General features: G+C 42.2%; 1 protein-coding gene, 3 long non-coding RNA genes and 1 other non-coding gene across 5 annotated transcripts in view; 1 reads left to right on the forward strand and 4 right to left on the reverse strand.

Annotated features, from left to right (window-relative positions):
- Window positions 1–20177, reverse strand: part of LOC148671543 (scavenger receptor cysteine-rich type 1 protein M130-like) — a 401186-nt gene that overhangs the window by 195633 nt on the left and 185376 nt on the right. The gene's annotated exons all lie outside the window — the stretch shown is intronic.
- Window positions 1295–1735, forward strand: LOC148671552 (uncharacterized). Its single transcript, XR_015937118.1, has 2 exons — window positions 1295–1404; window positions 1435–1735. It is a non-coding gene; the product is annotated as an uncharacterized LOC148671552 (long non-coding RNA).
- On the reverse strand, window positions 7686–7796 carry trnal-caa (transfer RNA leucine (anticodon CAA)). The gene is made up of 2 exons: window positions 7759–7796; window positions 7686–7731 (listed from the first exon to the last, which is right to left on the reverse strand). It is a non-coding gene; the product is annotated as a tRNA-Leu (tRNA).
- LOC148671554 (uncharacterized) lies at window positions 15147–15700 on the reverse strand. Its single transcript, XR_015937105.1, has 3 exons — window positions 15588–15700; window positions 15291–15391; window positions 15147–15222 (listed from the first exon to the last, which is right to left on the reverse strand). It is a non-coding gene; the product is annotated as an uncharacterized LOC148671554 (long non-coding RNA).
- On the reverse strand, window positions 15716–16662 carry LOC148671555 (uncharacterized). Its single transcript, XR_015937106.1, has 4 exons — window positions 16413–16662; window positions 16206–16311; window positions 16023–16129; window positions 15716–15943 (listed from the first exon to the last, which is right to left on the reverse strand). It is a non-coding gene; the product is annotated as an uncharacterized LOC148671555 (long non-coding RNA).

Here is a 20177-nt window from a genome sequence, read left to right on the forward strand (position 1 = left end):
TTCTTGGTATGAATCCCAACACTTCATAAGCGGGGTTCGAGGACTTCTCGCTTCAGATAAAGCTGTCAATACATCATAGATTTTTACTCAATCAATAGCAGTGTTATCGCTACCGAACGCTAAATATAGATCCTGGCAAAACTTCGTGAGATCTTTGTAAGAAAAAACAAAATACTACAGAAGCAATCAAATGTATACGTTTCTTTTGGATCTAGAATAATCTAGGATAATTATGAGACTTAAAATATGCCCATCTTTTCTTTTTTCAAGGACAAGTGGATTATTGAGGTGTAAAGATGGGTTCAAAACCAAAATCATCTGCTATTGCTGCTTTTTCTTTGATAGTTTCTTCAAATCCTTCAATTGATCATCGATATCGAGGAATAATATTATACAAATTGTGGTTTTCTGTGAATTGCCAATTTTATTGTAATTACATCTTTTTTTACAGATGTCTTGCATGTATCACAAGGTATAATAGTCCCAGTGCGTCCTCAGCTAAAATGTTTTAAAAAGTACGACAAAAGTACAATATGCTTAACAACATTCATGGTTATATCTATATTAAAATGAAGGTAAATATACCAAGATATTAAAATACAATTTTACAGTCCTAACCTAACAATGCTTGTGAAGTTTTCTAATAAATCTGAACTGTAATTTTGAGATCAAATTCAATGAGTTAAAATACACAAGTAGTTCACTAAACTGAGTTTCTTCCCTGAAATGACTTGCTTGCAAAGCATTAAGCAGCTTTGAACGGATTGCGGGAATCAAATATACAGATGGGTTCAGAGTGTGCTTTCCAACTTTTGTGTAACATTTTCCTTTGATAGGGCAAAGTTGTCTTCACAATCTGGGTTAAATAAAAAGGAGTGACATCAGTGTAAAACAGCTTTCCTTCTTGGAGAACAACGGTTGTGTTCAAAATTTCTAATTATTTTGGTTTCAAGATCGCAATTTAGTGTTAAACATAGAAGCCAGCTGGATAAATCTGTTACACGTCATTTACAATGGCCTTTCAACTAATAGCCTGTGCAGGGCTCAAAGCCCAGCTGTTGGTATGAGTTGCGTAAGGCTCTGCAACATGCAGATGAGAAACTAACCTCTGCTTCTTCATTATATACACAGTGAGCTATATTTGCGAGCCTACTGCTCCCTACGGGCTCTGTATTTGATTGCGGAACAAGACCGGCCATGGAGAAATGAAGTGAAGAGGGTGTGATCATTAAAAGGCTCATAGCGTCCCTGGGAGGGCTCAAACCACCACCCTTTGGGTTAACAACCGACCCACAAAGACTCATATACAGCTTAACACTCCTCGGTCGCAGTAAAAGTGATACACCCCGTAAAATTTCCAGAGATTCAATTGTTTTTAAAGGAAAATCACCAACATCTACTGGAGTTTTTCATTCTATGCTGCAATTTCTGAAGGGTACCCTGTGAAAATACGAGTTTTGACGAGAAGGGATGGACATATAAGTTCAGCAGGCTTGGGGAATTGGACCTTATGATTAAAGCTGTGGGTTCAGCAGCATCAGAACCTGATCAGTATCAGTTGACTCCGATATACTTTGAAAATTAACTTCGGGATTTAGAGTCAGACGTGTTACAGTTGCACCATGGGGTACTTAATTAAAAAAATAGAAAAACAATCAGTGTTCCTGGATCTGTTATCGAGAACAACACCTGCACAAGAGCTGCGCAGGAAAAATAAAATGTGGTCTGGGAAGAAGAGACTCTCTTCAGAAGAGCGGTGCTCCTCACAGGAGGAAAAAAAATCTTTTTTTGTGAAACTGATTTTTCTCCTTTGGGGAATTCAAGTCCATAGACAGCTGTGACCTTGTGGCGCAACGGTAGCATGTCTGACTCCTGATCAGAAAGCTGTGTGTTCAAATCACATCGGAGTCGGCTCATAGTTTTTCAGGTTCTGCTGGTCCTGAACATGGAATTCACACCATGCAGTTGAGCTCTGTGTGTACACCACATAGATAATCTAAACAAAATAGAGCTCACACAGCGAATACACTTGAACAAAAGAGAAAAGGCACAGTTCACATCTGCTAAACATCACATCCGACTTCAGAGACAGCTACATCAGAAAATGAAATGGAATCCTGGAAGTTTCAGGTAACTTTTTTTAATACAGGTTCAAGCAAACCTGCTAGGGAGTTTCAGGACACTTTTGTTTTATTAAAAAGTGTCTGAAGCCTGAAGTAAATGTAATTTAAAAAAAACGCTATTGGGCATTAGCTGGTGCTTTTTGTAACGATTTGCTATTTCATGCTGGAAAAAAAAAGGAAACAGACCCAACGTTTGCTTTCAGGTGCAGTTTATTACATAATAGACATCTATTACTGCGGAGCCTGAATAAAGTTTACACGAGCCAGGTAGAAGTCGAACCTACAATCTTATGATTCGAAATCAGACTCGTTATTTATTAAAACTCTGGTATATCACATAACCTGAATTGCACCATAGTATGCTCAGCGCTGCTACTAGTAATACACGCCCTGTCTAAAATTTCAAATTGAGAAACAGGTGTTTTCTACATTTTTGTGAGTTTTAAAATATAATCTCTTTAAATCAAACAAAGGGTTTATGTGTCGCGCTGAAATTCCGACTGATTTAGAATTAAAAAAAGACTGTTTTCTTCCACAATGCTGAGAAATGATCAAATCTTTCACTCTTGTAGTAAAGCAGACCTCGACGGGTGAGCATTTGCTCCGGTACGTTAGGCCACGTATCATGTTAAATCATTTCTTCTCAACACATTTCCTGGTGCATGTTTTCTCTATGAAAAAAAATGACATTTTTCCCTTGCGCGATTTCTTGTTTTTTTTTATCAAAGCGCACAGAAAGAAAAAAGAAGAAGAAATAGTGTCACAAAAGAACTCTGTCGCCCTTGGGAGATGTCAAACGCATTGGACATGAAAAATGCCAGATTAAAGCCAGTTCTCTTCGTTTCTCAGTGTCGGGGCTGCTATATAAAAGAGGCAGTTTGCTCTGAGAGCAGGTCCAGTGCTTACTGAACGCAGATGTCTCAGAGCGGTGTGTCCAAGTGGCTGTAAAAGGTGATGGTTGTCCTGTCACAGTGCCTTACTTAGTTAAAGCACCTGTCTGTTAAACAAAAGAATTTAGATTCAAATCCCAGCTGTGTCTTTCTTCTTATCTTGTGGTACAGAACGTACCATTTCGGGCAATCACAAAGGGCTTGATTTCGTTAAATGCATGTGTTCATTTCCTTTCTGGAAAACTTGTTTTTCAAGAAATTCACACAGCTTGCAAAAAAATGAAATTCAATTCTTGGTTATCAGTGCAGAAGAAATATTACCGGCTGGCAAAAAGTGACTTGGAAAGCAATCAGTGGAATTGTGTTTTCACAGTCTCTTGAGAACCTAAGCTAAGTTTTTAGAGATACTTTGTCAGCTTGACATCAAGGCAGAAAACAAAAGCTTTACTGCGTCCTCTCAACCCAAATGCGCTTTGCCACCTTTAGCGTTATGCAGGGAACAACGTCTGCTGAGATCACTTTCGAGTCAGTGCAAATCGTAGTGTTTTAATGTTGGTTGTGCTGACGTACTGCTTCTGTCTGTGAAACTTCAATGTTTTGCTTCTTCACGGCGAATCGTTGGCGGGAGTTGAGCTTGTTAAATCTTTGCACACAGCTCCATCAGAAATAACAAATAGAACATTTTTGGAACAACAATAATAATAATAAAAATCTTTCAATCCCTTGATTGCATAAGAATGCAAACCCTTTATATAGGGGGTTGTAGCTGTTGAAATGTAACCAGTCACATCCCAAATCATGAACAAAGGTTATTTGCCTTCGCCAGACATCAATTATTATATCAATGATTATTCCTATTTAATATCAGTTCATCTCATATAACGAACCAGATTTCAGAGAACAAACGTTCAAACTGCACAACAGAACCTGAATCCATCTGCTGATTGTCACAAATTATCCGCTGAGCTGTTTTAAGTGTCCGGCCACCTCTGTCCTTCCTACTTTGCAGTGGGCACAATTCTTTCAGTTTCTTCTCTTGTATTTTCCTTGCTATTTTACTGTCTCTTTCTTCCACGAGGAAATGGATCCACAGCCAAAACCCTGCGTTTCTGCAGTGTCAGTCAGTGTAGAGAGAAATACTTGCACAGCTCCAGTGCACCACTGCACCAATCGTTTTCAACAGCAGTGTGCAGTGAAGTCATGCCCAGGTTGTGAGTTTCCTGGAGAAGTCTCGCCTGTGTTTTCAGCTGCAGAAGATCGCTGTTGAATTTATGTTGGTTCTTCTGTTACTTTTTCTACTCGATGGAGCTGTATTAACTCAGGCACACCTGCTTCCATGGCAAGTTATTTTATTACTGCTCACAAACCAACATACTGCAGGCACCTCTAATACCGTCACTGCTTGTGGGCCACGTGCTCCTGCTGTCAGCCTACTATACCACGTTCATGCACATCTAGAAACATTACTACTCTAGTACAAGAGTGAAAAATGAAACGAAAACACAACCACTTAGAAAAGGGTAGTGCTTTGCTGTGGCTTAGTTGGTAAAAGTGCTTGGCTAGTCAACAGGACATCCTGGGATCAAATCCCAGTGGTGCCTTCATTCCTGTCTTTTTGCACCATTTATCAGTATAGACAACATGCTTCTGCATTAAGTTTAATGGAGGTGTTCATTTAGTTTTTGGCACAACTTGTTTTTAAAAAAAATCCACACATTGTGTGTAAGTCTTACATGTGTTCTGTCACATCTGGGTGTTAAATTAATAGATGTGTTGTGTTATTTAATATGATTTGACTCCACGCTTGTGTTTCTCGGGAGACAGCAGAAATATTGGGGATTTGCAGCTACAGAAAAATATATGAACTTTACGGGCAAATGTAAGGTTACGTTAAAGAAAAAAAAAATCATTGTCACTGATGAGGATGGGATTCAAACCCATGCGTGCAGAGCACAATATATTAGCAGTTAATCACCTTAACCACTCAGCCACCTCACCTAGAAACCCACTCCCTTCAGACATGATTTGGCACCCTTAAGATAACCATCTTTCTGCATTCTTGAGGGTCATTTTCCTCTTCCACCTGTAATTTCACTATTTTCTGTGGGAGATGTCAATCCACCAAGCCTGTGCTATGCTTCGGTGTGCGGGTGTAGAGGACACCCTGTTGTACACGGAAAGCACATTGATCTCCTTGGACATGAAAAGTGCCAGATAAAAGCCATTTCTCAACCTGTCTCTTAGTATCGGGGCTGCTAGTGCATTAAAGGAGGCAACTTGCTCGGTGAGTAGGCTCAACGCACACCGAATGCAGATGTCTCATGGCGGTGTGTCCAAGCTGCTATAAAAGAAGAGCGCTCTGCCGGCGCCATGACAAAGTTGATTAAAACACCTGTTTCATAAAGAGGAGATACTGGATCCGAATTCCAGTGGTACCTTTCTTCCTGTCTTGTTTTACAGAACATGTAATTTGGGACACTCAAAGAGGTCTTGATTTGGTTTAATGTGTGTATTCATTTCCTTGCAGAACCCATCTTGCTTTTTTTTAACCATATAGCTTACGAAAGATGAAATGCGAGCGAATTTTTTGTTCACCAAAAGCATGTAAATGAAAAAAAAGCAAGGTGCAAGCATTTCTGTGGTGCAATCGGTTCGCGTGTTCGGCTATTAACCCAAAGGTGGGTGTTTTGAACCCACCCAGGGACGCACTTCTTCCTGTAGTAAACATCATCACCGCAAAAATTTTATTTTTCCGCAAAACCTGAACTATTTTGATATTTGCAGTAGTAAACAATTGAGAAAAGAGTCAACATTACCGGGAACTTCCAATAATTCCCGACATTGGCAACTTCCAAGCAGATAGTATTCACCCATGTTCATTTATGTTCCAATGGGTGGCGGGAGAATTCACTTCTACTCCCGTTGCATCTTCAGCTAAAGTAAAAAACAATGCAAAATTGTTTGAGAACTTGACAAGCAAAAACAACAGATCGCCGGAGTTCTATTTTAATATTTTTGTAAATTTACCTTAAGTTGAATATAAATGTTAACCGAAGTGCTATTCAATATAATGTAATGTTGTTGTACTTTTAAAATATTTTAGCTGAGGGTGAGAGGGGGGATATTACATCTTGCCAAACATCTAAAATAACAGTAATAAATAATAAATAAATTAATAAAACTGGCAACCAAAAGAAAGTTACAATTTGTATGGTATTATGCTTAATATCCCTCGATTTTTGAAGGTCAGATGACGAATTTGAAGAAAGTATCAAAGAAACAACGGCAATAGCAGAGGGCGTTGATTTTGAACCAGTGTTTGCACCTCAATAATCCATCAGTCTTCGCTTGACAGGCTTCCTCATGATATTCGGTGTTCTATACAAAAAATCGACAATTAAGCGAAAATGTGACAAGAGGCAAAGACTGCGGTAGAGGAGGAATAAACTCCACACAATGTCTGTATGTATACGTCTGTCTAATATTCGGCCCCTGCAGGGGCATCATATTCGCTGAACTGCCTGCCAGCGTGTGTACGGGCTTATAATTCAAGAATATCAATGGTCAGACGGTTACAACGGGTGTTTGTGTTTGTATTATTTAGATAATTGAAAAAACATTTTCAAAACTACAGCTCGAATGAAATTTTAAAAAAGTTTATTTGTCTCTTTGCTGTAACAACTGTGCCAAAACTATTCAGATACATCAGAATAGCATCAGAATGTAACTAGATTTTATTGGATTTTAGGAAATGTATTTTTACGCATTTCTCTATACGATCAGAATACCTTCCTGTTTTCACCGTGTTTATTGTTTCTGCCTATGATCTCGGAAAGAAAGACCCAGTATCTGTTCACCGAAATATTCCAGGAGTTTGCTGTGGTTTGAGAGGAGTGTATGAAGGTAATGAAGGAGGGAGGACACGCGCATTCCGCACGGGGAGCGCAGAGCAATGAGCCGCAAATGCAGCTCTCCGAGTCTTTTCTTATACAACCTCTGAGTCCGGACACACGGCGTCTCCAGCCAGTGTTGAAGGTTTACAGTTCAGAAAACGGCTGTCTCGAGCAGAAACTGATCTTCCTGCTTTAGTTAAGGTTTGGTTATTGTGGGGGTTTAGCTCTTGTATCTCTCTTCTCTTACTAAACACTATCTACTGTAAAGTATATAAATAGAAGCTAAAATGCAGCTAAAATACTTCAGTAAGGCCGAGCAGATAGGAAAGTTTAATAAAAATGTTCTATGATCTATGTTCTAGTTGCTCATATTTTTTTAACTCTCTGTTCGAGCTCTGATTTAATCCTCTCGGCTCCTGCCGCTGTCAGCGGGTGAGTGGCTGCATTCCGTAGGGCTACAGGCTGATTTCACAATGCCACATTTAATTAAATACAGGAGAAACCGCAAAGAAAACAATGTTTTAATACATCTTCTTCTGGATTTATATTTCGGTTTTTCACCTTTGAATGCATACCTTGACCGTAAATCTTTACTCGATTACAGGCACCCCAAACAGTTCTTGAGAAATCGAAGCCTATTTGACTTTCTGCTAATCACATTGAAGTGTTCACGAAGCATTTCCCTGCCCATCATATGCCTGCAAGCCGGTTTCTCCGTTTTCTTCTTTCTGTCGTTGTCAGCGAGCACAAGACAGGAAAAATGCAAGAGAGGGAAAAGCTGTCAGGAGTGGGATTTGAACCCACGCCTCTATTCAGAGACCAGAACACCCAAGCAATGGAAAGACAGGAGTTCTTGAGTCTAGCGCCTTAGACCACTCGGCCATCCTGACGAGGTACGTAAGCTGGTGTGTTAAAAGCACCAGTAGTTCACAAAACTGAGAAATGCTTTGCTGGAGAAGCGCCACGTTGCCTGTTGTTGCCTAAACGGATCGCGGAAATCAAATATTCGGATCGATTTAGAGTGTGCTTTACAGCCTTTGTGTAATATTTTAAATTGTTTTAAAAAAGTGTGTACTGTGTACTACGTTTAGGACTAGTTAGTGTGGTAGAATATGGAGATCATCTCCAGCTCTGAGCTCAACTGCAACAACAAGTCCTGCTGAACAAAGTCAGAGTTCTGCTGAACCTTTGCTCAGGACTCAGGAGTATTGTTGTGGTTCTAATTAAGCACAAACTGCAGGGTCTCTGAATCAGAACATTTCAATTTATCTGTTCAGTAAGTTAAAATGCAGGACACATTAAAATCGGATTATTACTGTGTCTCTTTCCCGTTTGTATATAACCGAATGTTTAAAAGATACCAGTAAGGACACACAACTACTAATGCGGTACTTATTGGAAATAGTCCCAAAACAAGTACGTCCGGCAGCTGGTAGACCCCTGTAATAATTTTGCAGTGACACTTAGAAAATTTACACTCTATTTAAATATTAATTTACTAAATTTCAGTTCTCTTTTCTCAGACTCCCTGGCATAACGGAACTCTCACTCTCGCATACTAAAGGCTTTACATGCATTAGCTGTGATACAGATTCTAATAAAGACAGAATGAAACAGTTTGTTTTGTGTCTCATGGTGATCCTCTTCTCGATCCAAATGAAATGTTTAATATGATCCCTCGAGAAAGAAAAGGAGTCAATTTCCGCCTGGAATGATTGATGCTCCATCAAACATTTTGTAATATCTCCGGAAGTTTATACAGTAGAATCCTGGTTTGTGGCTTAAATTCAAGGTAAACAAGACTAAGGAAACGAGTTGGAAACGATGTCGATCTGGGATTTAAATCATCCAGAACATTTCACTACATTGGACAGTATGTGCCAGAGAGCAGCTCCCAACATCTGTTGATAGCTCAGTTGGTAGAGCGGAGGACTGTAGGGGAAACAAGAGAGAATTCTTAGATCGCCAGTTTGACTCCGGCTCGAAGGAAGGTGCCCTTTGTGTATTTCATTCAAACGGTTAAAATAGCTGATCTTTTTTCACTCAGACTTTGATCAAAAGCTCAATAAACGACGAAGCAGAGGCTCTTGTTCCGAATTCAGCTCACGTCTGATTGTCTTGTTTTGGCCAAGATCTGATCTTTGAATTCAGGGACTACTCTGTCTGCTTTGTACAGTAATTCAAAAGTAGATACAAATGTCACATTTTTATTGTAGATATAAAGGTGTTCTGTTTTCAAAGAATAGGTACTTAATTGTCTTTATGATTTGGTTTTGATTTTGTATCGTTGTATTATTAAGTTTGTGCTTTTTGTGTTTTTAACATATTGTGAACTTATTTTTGAAACAAATGCTTACAAAGGCAGACATGGCACACATCTCTTTATACCAGCGGTGAATTGTATATTTGTATTAAGTAGAAGCTACTGTGCACTTCTGGGAGTATAACAGGTTCGATATAAAGTGGCAAAAATATAAAAGGGGAAAATACCCCAGACTGGGTGTAAAGGCCTCGTTGTGACTGTTGTTTTATTGTTGAATACGGCATACTGTGCACGAAATGTTGCAGAAACACAATCTGATAGTTAAATAATTATTATTTTAATAATTTGATAAGTATGAGGCCCCGGATCCAATTATTCAGTTCTGATTTTTTTAAAGTGATATCTTCCCTTCCTCTGGTAGAAGTAACACGATGTGAGTAATTGTTTTTTGTTCTTTTCTTTTCACGTTGCGATCCAAAAAGCCTCAGATGCACAGTCTGACAGCAACCAAACCAGAATGGATTCTGCTGGGAGCCAGACTGAGCTCATTCTTGTTCCCTGTGCTGAAAACAGAATTAGCTCTTACCCGAGCACCATCTACCGCTGCTGGATTGTACTCTACGTCCTGCTGCTCCAGCAATTATTTTGACGAAAGACAGATCACTTGTACGCTTTTAACCTTCTCGCAGCTACAGGCGAGACTGAAGCTGGCGATATAAAGGCACGCACTGGTACACCTTTTCTAACTTTCACAATCGCGATAAACATTTTTTTAAGACCTTTGAAAAACTAGATATAGATATAGATAAAACTAGATAAAAAACGAGCTTTATCGGTTTTTACATTAATCGATTTTGAATCAAATTTGATCTTTTTACATTGCATTTTACGTTGAAATGTAGCATGCATACCTAATCCACCAACGGACAGAGCAATATTTTACGTTGCCTTCCAGAGCTTCCAACGTGTGATGGATTTGTATGGGTGTCTGTATGATACCACTACAGCACTGGCGCAGGTGCAAAATCCACTTTCACAAGACTTTTTCAGTGTCTTCTCTCTCAAATGGACCGAAGCACAGGAGCCAATATTAGAGAAAACGACAAGTGATTAAACAGAGGATGTCCCAATGTCTGGGACAACGCATTGTGATTTTGTATAAACGCAAATGGTTTCTCATTTAAAAGCCAACAATATTCTTTTTCTCCCTGGCGCTAATAAGCTACCACACATGCAAGCTGTTGTGTGAAAGAAAATTCATATGTCCATAGGAAGGCAGAATAAAATCCAGAACTGTGTTGGTGATATCGATAAACAGGGCTCATGTTCACAACAAAACTTTACTGTATAAAAAGTTAAAATTCGTAAATATATTTTTTTATTATGGCTTTGTCATTTACTGTAGTTATTCAGGAGAACATTATGTTAATCGTATAGATGAAACGTTTAATATATTCAGGTGGGTAGCTACGTCAGCATGCGTATCTGCAAAGGAACAAGTAATATTGTAGGTTTATTCCATGCTGAAAAGAGAAGAGAGAAAACAAACCTGAAGAAGGTTTCACAGCTGAAACGTTGTATTTTCTCTCTTCTCTTTTCAGCATGGAATAAACCTATTACTTGTTCCTTTAATATATTGTTCGGTTTGACTCAAAATGCTTTACTACTACAAGAGAGAATTATAGTATGGAGGATGAGACAAATCTATGATTTCTTGGAAGAAAATGGTTTTTCTGTGCGTTCTAAATGAATCAAAACTTTAGTGCGACACACAAACCCTTTGTCTTTTTTAAAGATATAATATTTTTAAACAGACAAGTATAGAAAACATTTTTTTTTACTTAGAAATTTTGGCCGGGGGCGATGTATTACTAGTAGTGGCGCTGAGGTCACTATGGTGCAGTTGAGCACCGTAAGATTAGGGCCAGTGACGTAATGTATAACGCATCTGACTCTGACAGAAGATTGTAGGTTTGACTCCTGCCTGGCTCATGTTGCTTTTTTAACACGGTACTGTCTGAAGATCAGCTCCTGCTCTGAGCTCAATAGCAATGCAAAACTGTGCGTAACAAAGCTGGTGAGCAGCTGAACTTGTGCTCAGTAGTCAGTACGGTGCTGAGGGTTCAGTACTGGCGTTGTTCTAATTAGCACGAACTGCAATGGCTCTGAATCTGACCATTTCTATGGAAGCCCGTTTCCGCCAGGGAGTAAAAATAAAAACGCGCTATGGTATCTCAGAATTCCGACTTACTAACTGAGAATTGCGACTTAAAAACTCAGAATTCCGACTTTATATCTCACATTTGGGACTTATATTTCATTGTCTGTCCTTTTGTTATTATAACGGATTCGGGTTCTAGGGCTTGTGCCCTCGCCGCTCCCACCCTAGTTCGTGCCTCACTGCATTGGCTCGAACCCAGGCCTTGCCAGCTGAGCTAAAGAGTTTCTTTTTAAAGTAAAAAAGGGCATACAATGGAAATATTTAAAAAGTATAAGTTTCAGCTTTTATAATTGTGAATTCTTCTGGATGTGAAGTGTCTATTTCTGTATCTTATTTCATATTCTGTCTTCGTTTTTGTATTTCTGGTGTTTAAATAATAATTTAAAAAATAGTGTAATTAATTTGATTTTTTTGGCACTGTACATGACAAGTCTTCAGGCTTATGGATCCTATGATCTTGTACGATTCATCAATATAGTGTAACGGAACGGCCAACATACAATTTTTAGTTCAGGTGGGTAGCTGCGTCAGCATGCGTAGGCTGCAAAGGAACATGTAATAGGTTTATTCCATGTTGAAAAAAAGAAGAAAGAAAATATGTTTTGGCCGAAACGTACCAGTAAACTTTACATTAACAATACCAGCCAACGATACATTATCATTTCACGCCGGTTCTACAGGAATCTACAGCAGAGCCCTGAGTTGACTCCCAGAGTCCCACTGAGCCCATAGAATTCCACATCACCCATCACTCCTGCACACAGTCCGCTGAGAGCGCCTGTCCATAAACTACTGGATTGAGAATGGGATCAAATAATTCCCCATTTTCTTAATTCTACATCAAAGGACTGTTAAAGGTCTATTTGAAGGCATCGATTCGTATTCTTAAACCAGATGAACGCCTGGAATAAGTTAATATTACTTATAAATAGTTGTGCTACAATACTCCAGTTGAAGGCACGCTTCTATCTTTGTGGTACTCTGGTGCGTCACAAATTTATGTTTGAATTTCTGTGGATGAACTACTATAGGTGTACCCTCGCTCACTTTCTTTAGCGACAGTCATTGCTCTTCATCTGAGTGATGTATTTGTCTGTTTTTCAGTTCACTTCCCTGCAAGGAATATTTACCTCAGAGCTCTCTTTCACAGACTGCAGGCACTATGTTTGTTAACAGGTGTTATAGTGATGACATCTTTCTGTATGATCAGGACAGGAGCTGCAAGTCCACTGTGTTGTGGCTCCAGTACAATTTTAGCTTATTATTATAATACTTTTTAACAGCGACAGATTCTTAAGATCACGAGGTGTTTACGATATGATTTCAGTATTAAGATGTTACTACATTCGGAACTGTCCCATAGGATTCAGTGTTCTATTAGTTTGGCACTAAACTGCTTAGTCTATTGCAGGAATTGTACTTAGTCCTGTCCTGTAGTGTCCTCTAGAGAGCAGCAGCTGTTTCCTTGGGCTCATTGCAATTGGGAACATTGTGATTACTGAGCAGGGGACTAAAGTCAGCAGACGAGCGAGTTGCAAATCGGTATTAATCTGGCGTACAGAGCTGCATGCTAATCTCTGGATCATCTCCAGTTAATGTGATGCTGTTCTTACCTTGCAATTGACCCAATCTGACTACTGGCACCAACAACCCTGTTATTAAAAATAAACTTCTTGTGTACCTACAATGATACATAAGTTTGGTGGAGAGGTTTGGCAGCCCATATTCAGTCAAAGGTGTGTGTGCAGATCACTGTGATATACAGGCATCAACAAACTGACATACAATATTAAATGTTTAACTGATAAAACCCAAATGAACCAAACCTGAATAAATTAGCGGTGGAAAGGAGTCTTTTTATATAGCAAAAGGTCTCTGATCCTTTGGTAAGAACGATAGGTATATAACCCATTGTCCTCAATATTAGAAATGAATCCTTGAGCACTGCTGTTGTACCAACGGTCCTCAAAAGTGCTGCCACTTCCCCAGTCCCATAAAAGCCTAACATTACCCTTTCTTGCATAAACTGTAGAACGTGCCTTCACATTTCAGTTGCAGTTTAATCTATTATCACCCTACTCCCCACATCATAACCTTCGCTCTTCTAATTCTAGTCTCCTAACTGTCCCCCAAGCCCATCTACACTGTATGGGTGACAGGGCCTTCTGCTGTTATGCCCCCAAGCTCTGGAACTCTCTCCCCAAGGATACCAGAGTCACCTTCCCTAAACTCCTTCAAATTCAGACTCAACACCTTGTTCTGGAGAAGAGCCTTTACTGAACTGGTTCCATTCTTAACCACTCTGCTTCTACTTTTCTTAGAACCGCCATCAATGGTCTCCTCTGTCTGTTGGAATTGTTTTATCCTGTGTATTCTTATTGTAATTATGTCAAGTGCTTTGACAAGCCACCTTTGGAACCATTATATAAAATAGTTTACCCTAAACCCTTGAAACTTTAATAGTGCACTGCAGTAGGGCTAAAAATTGACAGTGTTAGTGGGCCAGCAGGATTTATGCAAATTATAGGTAGTTACAAAGGAAGACTAGGATTCACTTGAAATTCATGACATGGAACACTGAAACAGTGGAGAGGCTTTGTGCAGTAAGCATTCAGTCTCAATCTACCCAGTCTGGGCTGCTGGTAGAGGTGGTTGTGAACACCTGTCTTCCGGCTCAAGTGCTGGGATCTCCAGTCTCAATCCTAATACTTCTCATGACTGTCCAATACCACTGCTGTAAAACCAACACCCGTAAGGCAAGACCTCCGAGATTCTAACTGTACCATTATTCACTGATGTTTGTGCACCAGTATTGTTCCTCTGCTAAGGAAGGGAAGGCCTACTTTATACCAAGCCCCTGTTGACAATTCCTTCCTTGTGTTTCTTTTAGTCAGTTTGTGCAGCCTAGAATAGGACACCACATCTCACTCTTACTGGGCACTACAATAGCAACTCACACTCCATAAGCACTACCCCTCCAGGAAATGGGAGGATTTCCAGTATATTGAACACCTGTCTCTCCCCCAGTAAAAAAAGTCACAATGCCCTGCCCAAGGAATAGTGCGGCCATCTTCCCCCAGTACAATGCGTTATTACTCCAGCCATTTTCAGCCCTCATTGGCAGCAATATGGGAAGCATTCTTGAAAGAGGAAGCCCCACAAATACTTCTATTTATTAATGGGTCTCACTTCCCTTGAATTCCTCCACCCAATTCAAACCTAAAAACCATAAAGAAACAAGAGCAGGCAGAAGGGTCTTTCACAGCTTTATTGAGATGTTGACATTACAAGGCGAGTGGAGGCAGGAGAGCCTTCATTCAGGCACCTGGGGAGGAAGAAGGAGAACAATCCAGCTGAACTGCAGGACACCCACCCCTACAGGAGCTCCTCCTGCCAGACCCTACCTGTTCACTGGCCAACATCTCCAAAGTCCTCTGCTCCCTCCACATCCTCACTGGTGCTCTCAGCATCTTCACTGGAGCTCCGAGGGTCTCCCTCCTCATCCTCAGTCCAGTCAGCCCCCACATCCAGAGGAGCTTCTACTGGTGCCACAGCCACCCAACCGCTGGTCACCAGGCTCCTGGTACCTGTGGACAAGCAGCACCCAGGAGTGAGGGATCCGCTATACCCAGAGTCCCACAGTGATGCTACTCATCTAAACAGTCCCTTTGTCCAGCATGGGATCATTCCTCAGTTGTCCAAGCATGGTTGTCTCTTGGGCAGAGATGCACCCACAAGGGATAGAGAACCAGACCCACCTTCATTCCGGCTGCCAGCACACCTGGACTCACAGCAGGCACAGACCTCATGGTCACCATACAGCTCCTCCCACCTGGAGGAGAGGAGGACAGGTGAGGCCTCCACCTGGCATGTCCCAGAGCACCCTCCTTGCAGAAGTACCTCTTAGCCTCCCTGTTGTAGGTGCAGGACTTGGTCCCTGGTGTTGCTTTAGCAGGAGCCACAGCCATGACACAGTGCATGTACAGCTCAGTCACTTCATGCTGCAAGAGGGAAAGTCACAGCATTAAGGGATCAAGGCCAATAGAGGGACAGAGAAGGACCTTCTGCCATCAGTGAAGTCAAGCTGGCAGCTCTAGGCACTACAGCTGCCAGTCTGGTTCACATCTAGATCATGGATGGAAAAGCAGACAATGGATCAGTAGAGCAGGAAGGCTGAGCAGCCTTTGAGAGCAGTACCTTCCTGGACAGCTTCTTCTGGAAGAGGAAGGCATCAATTGTGAAGCGAAGCACATCCTTCTGCTTGGAGGGGACAAACCTGGACAGGCATCCATCTGCCTTGCTGTCCACCATGCACAAGGATGAACCCCTGCAGGCTCTCAGGGCTCCTGCCCACCTCTCCTCCCAGAAGGGGCTGTACCCCAAGTTGTCGATCACAGGGAAACAGGGCTGGGAGTGCTGGTCCGGTTTCTCCGTTACGCAACACGAGTGGATGTACAGCCTCTGCTCCACTGTGGCAAAGTAGGCAGTGGCCTGGAAGTACATGGGCTGACCCAGGAAGTACTCATCCTTAGGAGAGAGCCGGACCCAGTGGGCTGGAGACAGAGAGAGGCAGCATTACACCTGCACAGCACCCCCTGCAGGCAGGAGGAGCCACTCGCTCAAGGAGCTTACAGTTGGTGGTAAGCAGCACAAAGCTGTGCTTGTTCTTCAGGTCCTTGAAGAAGGTACTTCTCCTGGCCCACGTGGGGACATAGCCAACCTTGTAGGAGTAGTGGAACCTGCAGGACAGAGGGGATGAGGGGCTTCTGGTCACTTTCCCCAGCAGCTTCTCAGCAGCAGCAGAGCCCTGCCTACCTGTTGTAGGAGCACTTGACCGGCACAGAGAAGGGAATGAAGCGATGCACGAGGAGGGTGGGGCATAGCGGAGAGTGTTGGAGTACACCAGGCGGCCCTGGACAACCTGCAGGGTCACAGAGGAAGGGATATTCCCAGAAAAGGCAACCCCGACACTAGCCCTACAGCTCACATCGATACACTGCCTGTAGATGAAGACCCGCTTACCGATCGCTCGGTGCCGCACTCGTGAAGCCCGTAGATGAAGTAGAAGTAACGGCGTGTGGTTCGGCCGACGCTGCAGTTGCCCAAGGTCACCTCCGATGGCCAACAGCTGAAGCCGAACAGGAGCCGACTGACCTCACGTACATCCTGCTGGAGTCGCACCACACAGCCACTCCTTGGGTGCCCCCGATGGCCGGGCGAGCCGGCTGCCGCCCTCGCTAGGGAGGAAACAGGACGCTCTTGATGTAGGCGGGTAATAATAATAATAATAATAAACTTTATTTTATATAGCGCCTTTAAAGGTGGCTTCTCAAAGCGCTTTACAGGATGACAATAACAATAAATAAGAAGACTACAACAATAAATAAGAAAAATTTCACAAGACAGGACACAATTATAATTACAGCAATACAACAATGACAATAGAGGAGACCGTGGAAGATGGTATTAAGAAGAGCAGAGGGGTGAAGAATGGAACCAGTTAAGTAAAGGCTTTTCTGAAAAGGAGGGTTTTGAGTCTGGATTTGAAGGAGTTTAGAGAAGGTGACTCTCTAATATCCTTGGGCAAGGAGTTCCAGAGCTTGGGGGCATAGCAGGAGAAGGCCCTGTCGCCCATACAATGTAGACGGGCTTGGGGGACAGTAAGGAGGGCAGAATTTGAAGAGCGGAGGTTGCGAGGTGGGGAGTAGGGCGATAAAAGTTCAGACAGGTATTGAGGTGCCAAGCCATGTAAAGCCTTGTAGGTGAGCATGAGGATTTTAAAGTCTACGCGGAATTTGACCGGAAGCCAGTGCAAGGACTCCAGGATAGGAGTAATGTGAACACTTGCACTAGATCTGGTCAGGATTCTGGCTGCTGAATTTTGGACATACTGCAGCTTGTTCAGAGTAGATTTAGATACCCCAGGGAGCAGAGCATTGCAGTAGTCAATTCGAGAGAATACAAATATGTTGATCAGCTTTTCAGCCACAGTTAATGATAGCATAGGGCGTAGTCTTGCGATATTTCTAAGGTGAAAAAAAGATGTTTTGACAGTATGCTGTACATGTGGGTCGAATGTTAAGCCAGAATCGAATATAACCCCAAGGTTTTTCAATTTTGATTGGAGCTCAAGTACAGAGCCATCTACAGACAGGGTTACAGGACTGGCTTTGCGAAGTTGATGGGGGGTACCAATAAGCATGACTTCAGTCTTGTCACAGTTAAGATGAAGGAAGTTTTGAGTCATCCAAATTTTTATGTCAGAGATGCAATTAGATAGAATAGAGACAGCCACATCAGTGTCGGGTTTGGTATGGATGTATATTTGAGTATCGTCAGCGTAAAAATGAAAGCTGAGGCCATGTGATCTTAAAAGCTGACCAAGTGGGAACATGTAAATGCTGAAGAGCAAGGGGCCCAGTATTGAGCCCTGAGGGACACCAGACTTGACAAGACCAATTTCAGACCTGTACCCATTGAGAGAGACAAAGTGACAGCGATCAGTGAGGTAAGACTTAAACCATTTGAGGGCAGTGTCAGAGACTCCAAACACAGTCTCGAGACGAGAAAGCAAGATGTTATGGTCAACAGTGTCAAAGGCAGCACTGAGATCAAGAAGGATGAGTATGGAAAGAGAACCAGAATCAGAAGCTATTAGGAGATCGTTGGTGACTTTGACTAGGGCGGTTTCTGTGCTGTGAAGTTGACGGAAGCCAGATTGGAGGGGTTCGAAAAGGTTGTTTGTCATGAGGTGGTTATGTAACTGAAGTGTGACAGCACGTTCTAGAATTTTAGAGAGAAAGGGTAAGTTGGAGATGGGGCGAAAGTTGTTAAGATTGTCGAGAGCCATGTTAGGCTTCTTTGGCACTGGGGTAATAGCAGCAGTTTTGAGGACCGTTGGTACAATGCCGGTGCTCAAGGATTCATGTATTATATTGAGGACAATGGGACAGAGAGAAGAGAAACAGGACTGGAATAAAGTGGTGGGAATGGGATCTAAAATAGATGTGGTGGGTTTCATGCGCGTAACTAGTTTGTTTAGGGATGCTGAGTCAAGAAGAGAGAAGCTGGAGAGACGGGAACCAGAGAAGTTGGATGAGGAGGGAGGAGGTGTGGAAATTATATCCGTAGTGGAGAGAATGTGATGCCGGATGTTGTCAATCTTAGAACTAAAGAAATCTAAGAATGTGTTGCAAAGTTGTGATGAGGCAGGTAATGTGGTGGGGCAGTTTGGCTTGAGCAGTCTGTTGATGGTGGAGAAAAGATGTCTGGGATTGTTTTGGTGATTTTCAATGATGTGAGAGAAGTAGGTGGATCTAGCAGACTCTATAGTAACCTTATAATCAGATAAGTAATCTCTCCAGGCCTGATAATGTACATTTAGGCCGGAAAGACGCCACCTACGCTCAAGTTTGCGAGAGGCTGCCTTCATGAAACGCAGATGGTCATTGTACCAGGGGGCAGGGCGAGAGAAGGAGATGGTTCGAGTTTTTAAAGGAGCAAAGGTGTCGAGGGTAGATAAAAGAGCATTGTCAAGTAACTGTATTTTGTCCTCTAGAGGGTCAGAGGAAGAGAAACAGGATAAGGAGGACAGAACAGAATTTGCAAACCTTGGGTGATCAATTGATCGCCAGTTGCGGAAATTTACAGAGCGTGAGGGGGAAGTGTTAGAAACAGGTAATTCCAGATTGAAGAGAATGGCTAAGTGGTCAGAGAGGCCTAGATCAAGGGGGGAGCAGTGGGAGACAAAGGAGTCATTTGCAATAATTAGATCTAAGGTGTGTCCTTTGTTATGTGTAGGGGTACAAACAAACTGAGCAAGGTCAAAGCATCCCAAAAGAGAAAGGAAGTCTGTAGCCAGACTGGAGGAAGTTGAATCAATGTGTATATTAAAGTCCCCTAGAATAAGGATCCTTTTAAATGTAAGGGATAAGAATGAGAGAAAATCAGCAAACTCACCTAAGAAGACTCCACTGGGTTTGGGTGGTCTGTAAACTGTGGCAATAATAGTAGATTGGGGGATAGAAACATTTAAAACAAGACACTCAAAAGAAGAGGGAGGAGGTATAGCTATAGGACTTAGACTGTAAAAAAGGTTGTAAATAACAATGATGCCCCCGCCTCTGCCTGAAAGACGCGGAAGGTCAAAGAAACCATATCCAGGAGGAACTAGTTGGTTGAACAGGAGTCCATCGTTTTGTTTGTGCCATGTTTCGGTTAAGCACAGAAGGTCCAGTTGTTTTTCTTTGATAATGTCACATAAAAGAAGAGCCTTGCTGTTAACGGAGCGGGTGTTGAGTAGCGCTGATCTGGCCAGTCTCGGGGATGCGGGGGGAAGCGGAGTGCGGTCCAGGTGCGGTAGTGAGAGGAGATTTTTTAGATCGGCGCCGGTACGTGATGGACTTACAGACGTGCGGCGAAAGGCAGGGATAGAGACTCCGCAGGCAGACGAACGTAGAGAACGGTGTCCTGTGCTGCGATGGATGTAGCGAGTCGGTCGTAAAATCCCAGTAAAACGGCAGTAATCGAATGTGTCTTTGACCAGGAAGTAGCTTTGTTTTAGTTGAAGAAGTTGCAGTGCAGTGTACCTCAGAGACATGATTGATGAAACGAGACGGGAAGGAAATCCAGAGAAGGCGGTAGCAAGAGGTGAAAAGTCTTCAGTTGAGTAAGTTCACAATGCAGTGGAAGTCGGGTAAGGGGCGGCTGCCGACTTCGGGCTTCATCTTCTCCTCTTCGAAGTAGGGCGAGTACGCGTCTCTGGACACGGGAAGGCGGCGAAAGTCG

Source organism: Lepisosteus platostomus, chromosome 5 (genome assembly GCF_059453375.1).
Source record: "Lepisosteus platostomus isolate fLepPlt1 chromosome 5, fLepPlt1.hap1, whole genome shotgun sequence".
NCBI classification, from domain to species: domain Eukaryota; kingdom Metazoa; phylum Chordata; class Actinopteri; order Semionotiformes; family Lepisosteidae; genus Lepisosteus; species Lepisosteus platostomus.